General features: G+C 43.3%; 1 long non-coding RNA gene across 1 annotated transcript; it reads right to left on the bottom strand.

Moving 5' to 3' along the window:
- Nucleotides 1-3,442: 3,442 nt before the first annotated feature.
- On the bottom strand, nt 3,443-5,579 carry LOC134470078 (uncharacterized). Its single transcript, XR_010039143.1, has 4 exons — nt 5,238-5,579; nt 4,659-4,721; nt 3,824-3,892; nt 3,443-3,582 (listed from the first exon to the last, which is right to left on the bottom strand). It is a non-coding gene; the product is annotated as an uncharacterized LOC134470078 (long non-coding RNA).
- Between the last annotated feature and the right edge of the window lie 1,921 nt (nt 5,580-7,500).

Raw genomic sequence — 7,500 nt, 5'->3', positions numbered from 1 at the left:
CTCCAGGTGAGTGATGGCTGGGTGCAGAGCTAAGTTGATGGCGTCCTCGTGAATAGATTTGGATGAAACTTTGAGGAGTTGAGGAGTTGTTGGAAATGACCAAAGGAACAAGTGATTGCATTTTGGTGGTGATCCGGATCACAAACCAGAACCAGGATTGTTCTTAAGATTCTTCACCATTGCTAGCCTAGAAATCTAGACGCCCCTAGTGACCGCAAATTGAATTGCGGGACAGGGCGAATTTTGACATTCCAGTTTCTAACTCCACAAAAGAAGGCAGAAAGATTTAAAATAAAAATAGGGTGGAACATAGTCAAATGTTCTATCAAACAGCTTCCTTGGCAGAGGTCTGCACTCTCTGAGTGCATTTCTAGTTTATAAATGACTCTACACAAAAAAGTCAGGGTGGACTGTGCAGCCACAACATTCCTTACAAAAGCTTCATGCGAAAAAAATGTCCCACTTCAGAGCAATGCCTCGACCATGACCATTATCAAGCTTTAAGCTCCCAAAAGTGATTAGGCTGTCTTTTACATCATAATACATTGCAGTAAGTTCCAATTAACAGAATCTTTCATCTAAGAATATGAGTTTTAGTGACTGTGATGGTTATATAAAACACATTTCAATGAGGTATAGTACGGATTCAGACCACGGAAGAAAACAGGGACTACATGCTACATGCTTTAGGTACTTTGGTGCACCATCTCAGAAACTGTGCTGAATCACTCTCACCCTTACTATTTTGGAGGGCCCATCAATTAATCTGTGCAATCAATGCCGGAGTGGCCATTATAACTATCGGGACATTTCCCGGCCCAAATTTTGGTGTGGCCTGGTTGGACCATAGGGACATATTTTTAAATTCAGTTTAAATTCAGTTTTTCACTTAGGTTATTCTGCATGTAATGATATCTTGTAGTCTGCATAAATAGCCTATTCACCATGACAGCGCAGCCACCGGCAGAACCCCAGCAGATTATTACAATCTAGGCGCCAAAGAGTCCTTGGGGAGGCGCGGCGAAACATGCGAAGAAAGGTGCACTTTATGTAAATCTGCATGTAATAATAGCCAAATGAAATGCATCCCTTTCTACTGCCTCTACCACAACAAAAGTAAGGAAAAATGACGATTACAGGCCCCTCTCCGGCCCTGTGTTCAATGATTGGTTGACAAAGGCTAATATACACTTGGAATATTCATTGACTGATTAACATTGACCTTGTACAGACTAATAGTGCGACGAGCACGGCACTTGTGCATGCACGCGTAATAAATCACAACTTAACGACAGTCATGTGTACCAGTGTGCACCCCGTTGTTTTGTGCATAGTGTGAATGAGGATGAACTTGCACATTTCGCAGAAAAATGAAATCGCAAAAAAAGGGGTGAAAAAAGCTCAATGGCCATTTTTGTCTGTTTCACTCTCAGAGACATGTGTCTCTAGGATTTAAATCCAGTCACATACTGTGTGTGTGTGTGTGTGTGTGTGTGTGTGTGTGTGTGTGTGTGTGTGTGTGTGTGTGTGTGTGTGTGTGTGTGTGTGTGTGTGTGTGTGTGTGTGTGTGTGTGTGTGTGTGTGTGTGTGTGTGTGTGTGTGTGTGTGTGTGTGTTTGCGTGCGTGCGTGTGTGTAAGAGAGTTACTCAACGGGGGCATTAGAGATTCACTCCAGGGGCGAGTAGGAGACATCTTGGAGGAGTGTGAGTGTGTGTGTGTGTGTGTGTGTGAGGGGGGGCAGATCATGATCATGATGTTGGGTGGGGGGCATTGGCTGGCTTATGATGAGGTAAAGGGGTGTTTGGGGCATTTGCTCAAAAAAAGATTGCAGATGACAAGATCTATTTCTTGAAGTGTCGACAAAAAATCCAAATATCCAAATATCCAAAAATCCAAATATGCTACATTAGTGGTATATGCCATACATGATCAGAATGCAAAAAAAAAAATATTAACATAATGTCCTGTGTTTGCACATTTCCATTACAGTGAAAAAAAAATGTAAATACAATTCTACAATTTTGCTACTTTTACAACCATTTTACGTCACATTCATATCTAGATAGTGTGTGCGTGTGTGTGTGAGTGAATTATGTATGAACAAAATTGTCAAAATTGTATTATCAAGTACAACAATTCAAATAAATCAACAACAGGTGGACAGATTTTTGAGTATAGCCTACAAAATGCTTAAAAATACAGCACAATTGTACTGCTTCTTGATGAATTCACAGGGCTTTGCACCTGAATTGAATATAAATGGTCAAGAAAACGCTCAGTGGGATGCCAACAGCCGTCCCTTGCTGCTATCATTGTTTAGGTGCCCATGGTTATGAGCGATTCGTGGTGGTGGTTCTGCTTATGGTAGTGCTGGTGTCATTACTTACCCCTACAGTGCCCCGAATCAAGCACATATCCCCTCCAAGAGAAAAGAGAAGTGGTGTGTGTGTGTGTGTGTGCGTGCGTGCGTGCGTGCGTGCGTGTGCGTGTGCGTGTCTGTGTGTGTGTGCATGCGTGCGTGCATACGTGCATACGTGCGTGTGTGCGTCTGCCTATAGGGGGCTACTACCCCCATATCAATATAATTAATGTGAATCATGAAAGTTAGCACACACTGTTGCTGTAAAAGGCATAAGGGGTGGGGGTGGATAATGCTGCCTCTTATAGGGGAGGTAATGCTGCCTCTTATACATGGGTTCTCAGTGTTTATCAACACCCCAGATAGCAAAATGTTTTTGGCAGAGTTTTGGGCCAAATCGTGTCTTGGCCTTTTGGCCGGCTTCGGTTTGAGTCCCCGGGCCAAAAGTGGCCCAAATTTGGCATGCCAAAACCAACCAAACCCAGCCATAAATTGACCAAAGTTCACCCAAAACCTATTTGGGATTTCCACGTACAGCCTTAAAGGCCCCAAAAGGAATTCCAGACCCCACCCTTCAGCCAAAATGCAGCCATAAAGTACCCATAACTGTCCCAGAACTGCCATAAATGAGCCTAAATACTGCCATAATGTACCCATAATTCAGCCATAATGTACCCATAACTCTCCCAGAACAGCCATAAATGACCCTAAATACTGCCATAATGTACCCATAATTGATCCCAAATGTAGCCATAATGGGGCCAAATGTCACTTATTTGTCTTATAAGTTTCCCTGTATACTTAAAATGTAAGTACCGGTATACAGAGAAACTTATAAGACAAATAAGTGACATTTGGCCCCATTATGGCTACATTTGGGATCACTAAATATTTTTATTGTCGAAAATCGCACATTTAATAAATGCGTGATTTTCAACAATGAAACTGGAATGTTTATGCATCTAGAAAAAAAAACCAAGACAATTAAATACATTTCATTATACTTTATTGCCTCCAAATGCTGTGACTGGTTAGGGTGGGCAAGTGGCTGGATTTGATGGATGGGTATAGCTGCATCGGCAGGTGGTGGAGGACTGGGTGACTTGATGGGTGCTTGGATGTCTGGGTACAGGCCTCTTGTTTTCATCTTGGTCCCCTGGCCAGTAAAAGCAGGTACTCTATTGCCACATAGAGGTAGGTAGATCAGATCAGATTCGCGACATCTAGGAAAGAATAAAAAGATAAACCAAATTGAATTACTACATGCAAAAGTAACTTTGAAAACAGTGGCATTACATTTTTTTTCTTCTTTTATTTAACCTTTAATTTAACAGGAGAAATAAACCTGTTGAGATTAAAAATCTCTTTTAACAAGGGTGTCCTGGCCAAGTGGCGGCACAAATGCACTTGATTAATAGCGTAATAGACGGGAGAGGGGGGAGGGGTGTTATTAAAATTTGGTACCTGTTTTTGAGATCCGATTTGATTGACCCCTCCCACAGGTGACTGCAGTGTCCGTTCGCAGCACAGCATCTGAAAAGAGAATGTAGATGTTATTTCATATTTTATACATTTTAAATGACATGAGTAGTAGGCTACAGTAGATTGTACAACCATCTACGGAATTGTCAAAAGTAAAAGGGAGAAAAAGAATAGGAAAAAAACAATACTCAATCAAACAAAACCCTGCCAAAACATATAACTTGCACTTGAGTATATAGTAGCCCACTGATTCTAAGATCAGAGTACTGGTCAAATTGGAGGTTTTTTTAACCTAGCTAATAGGTAATCTAATCTAATAACTGGTGAATCAGACTAGTCCCTATGTTATATCATGTGCCATTGTTGAAGCTTTCTGCCCATTAGTAATGCTCCTACTACCCTGGACTTGTCAGTAGGCATATCTGAGGTGTTTTTTCCCCCTTATTCAGTCTTTTCCGAGATCCTGGTCTGGGGGCAGGCGTTTGTTTACATTTCACCATGAATTCACTTCTACTTTTACCTTTGACACCTCTAGTAAGCTACTCTCTGTGTTGAGGTATTACAAATGTTAGAGCAAGATTACATAGGCCTACATGGGCCACATTTATGTATACGGTTTACCCCCTGTTGTTGATAGCTGAACAATACACACTGCCTTAACAACTGATCATGTTAAATAGCCAGCGCTTAAACACAAACCGACCATTGCATTACCCAATACAGACGTATACTTAAAAGCAGTTACATTAAAAGCAAGGACTTTCACAACGAACGAAGATTAGACCAGAGAGAGAGGTTAATAAATTGTGGAACCAACCTGTAGTATGCCTGTCAAAAAACAAGTTCCTCCACCGGGTGACTGCCTTCAGCAGCAGCACATCTGAAAAGACAATGTAGAAAAAAAGCAGATTCACTCGATTGCTTCAGTAGTAGGCTAGAATTACAGTGAGTCCAACACTTTCCGTGACAGACAGATATTGCTAGATAGTGCTCTGCTTTGTGCCAATAGGTAGAAGATGCTCCATGCCTGAGTTAGCTAGCTCCCGGCTTTTGCTAGCTGTCGTTGGGCAGTTAGCTGGGATTGCTAGTGTTGTTGTTCTTTTATTGAAATTCCCTTGGCATTGATATCTGAAAGTGAATTTCAACCACAGAACAACACTTAATCAACCTTTACTGAGTATGAGGGTAGCAACTAAGATTAAATATCACAGTTGTGTGTCACAGACGTTTGTGTTTTAGCTCCTGTTAAAAGGGTATTGAAATTTCAGCGCATATAACACGGAAACCGACGGTCACAGACCTATGAAATCAACACAAAAACCGATAACACAAAATGCCTCATCTCTTAAGTCATCGGCGGTTGTATTTAATATAAAAACGTGTCAACTGCACTTACCTGCATAAACTGAAGTCTGACACACACTGGCGCTGGGGAAACTGAAGTGAGGCAAGCACGAGTTTCTCTTGACAGTTGATTTTGGCAGTCTTTTGGATTGCCGTAAGCGCACCAATGTAGAACGTTGCTGTCCCGCTCTCCACCCGAGGTTCAGATTAACCTGACACATGCCATAACCTGGCCATAACTCATTCATTCACAGTCCGCGCGTTTTAATGTGTTGTGGGAAGCCATAAACAACCCATATTTTAGCCAAATCTTTGTTTTTTTTGCTTTCCAGAGGAACGCCCCAATTCACTGGCGCCCAGGTCAACCATAACCATGCCAACATTTTGCCAAAAGCTTATGGCTTGCCAAAAGGAACCCATAAATTGCAGATATCTGCCAAAACAAAGCCAAAATATCTGCTATCTGGGACGATGTTATGAGGTGGGGCAAGACATTGCCAGCCAACCTCGTGAGCTAATTTTTTGACCGACAGCGGTTTCCAACAATCAGAGATTGAGTTGTGCGCAGCTAGGTTCGTGCAGTCAGGTTATAAACAAAATTAAAACCCATGTATAGGGGGGGATAATGCTACCTCTTATAAGAGGGATAATGCTACCTCTGGGCATTATAGGGGTGTGTGATGGAGTGACCATCACTAGGGTTGTGGGTGTGTTCTGACTGTCACGCCAATGAGCCTGGATCTTTGGTGTAGCAGTCCGAGCCCCAGTTTACTACCCCAGAAGGTCTGGGTTCGAGTCCCAGCTGGGCAACTCTACTCCCCTTCGCTACAGGGGGGATAATGCTACCTCTGGGCAGAAAGAATTATAAGGGGGACAATGCTACCTCTGGGCGGTTGTGATGGTGGAGAATTATAGGGGGGACAATGCTACCTCTGGTTATAGGGGGGACAATGCTACCTCTGGTTATGTAAGGGTTAACGTTCGGCGAGAAGGTCGCTACCGTGGAATAGCAGCACGACAGAGAGAATCTTTAGACCCCGACGCGGAGCGGAGGGGTCTTGTTCTCTCTGAAGTGCTGCTATTCCACAAAGCGACCGACTCGCCGAACGTTAACCCGCTTATTATATGGATATACTTAAATGATTCACACATGGCGGGGACATTTCTTTAGGCCTATTTAATGTTAAGTTTATTATAGTTTTTCATGTCAAAAGATTGTTGCTGCGCAAAACAAAACAGTGCCGTTGTGGAACACCGCTAGGCAACAGCTAGCCAGGACAACAGGTGTTGTCTATCACAGCTGCTGATTAGAGTCTTGTTGAAAAGTCGCTTTAGCAGTGAAAAGTCTTGTTGCCATTGACAGCGGTCTGTTATAGACCAACCCGTCCGTTATCGAAAAATAACAGACGTGCGAACGTTGGGGAGCCCCACTGAAATGAATGGAGCATTCGACCGATGACGTCACGCCATATAATAAAGGGGGAATAATGCTACCTCTGGTTATAGGGGGGACAATGCTACCTCTGGTTATAGGGGCGACAATGCTACCTCTGGGCGGTTGTGGTGGTCCGTCTCTGTGGACTGTCTGTGTTGGTGAGGTCTTCGGTCCTCAGACATCCATTCAAAGTGGATTATGGTCCTGCTTTTATCACTGTTTTGTGTCTTTTACCTATGTTCTATGTACCTGTTCTTTTCCTATGGCTACAAACTATAAATAGACCTCTCTCTCTCTGTCTCCCTCTAACTGGAGGATTCTCTCTCTCAAACCAGATTCTCACCTCTCTCTCTCTCTCTCTCTTTCTGAGGCAGATTCTGAGCATACATAGACCCCAGTGCACGACAGGCTGCCTCAACAGTGTCATCTATGGTTCAGAAACTGCAGTGTCTCTCATTGCTGTTTCCTGAAGATCGGATCAACATATACGGTAATACTCAACTTGTCAATATGAAATATTGACCAAGCCAGAACGCCAAATGTTCCCTCTTCATGTTGCGCAATGACACAAAAGTCTGTCACTGTGACGAGCAAATTTCAGTGATCATTAAGTTCAGTGTTGCCGTAGGCATCATGTGAAAGCCCACCTGGGAAACTCCAACTCCCATTGTCATTGTGACACAGCACTCCACAGCTAGTGTTCACTGCACACTGCACACAAAGAAATTGGATTTTATGCCTCACTTGTGCAAGGGGGCAGCCCCAAATGGCGCCCCAAGGGAGCAGTGCGGCGGGACGGTATCATGCTCAGGGTACCTCAGTCATGGAGGATGGGGGAGAGGTTAATTACCCAAACCTGGCGGGTCGTGAGTCAAACCGA

Source organism: Engraulis encrasicolus, chromosome 19 (genome assembly GCF_034702125.1).
Source record: "Engraulis encrasicolus isolate BLACKSEA-1 chromosome 19, IST_EnEncr_1.0, whole genome shotgun sequence".
NCBI classification, from domain to species: domain Eukaryota; kingdom Metazoa; phylum Chordata; class Actinopteri; order Clupeiformes; family Engraulidae; genus Engraulis; species Engraulis encrasicolus.
The sequence above is the reverse complement of the archived record's forward strand: the minus strand, read 5'-3'. Positions and strand labels throughout refer to the sequence as shown.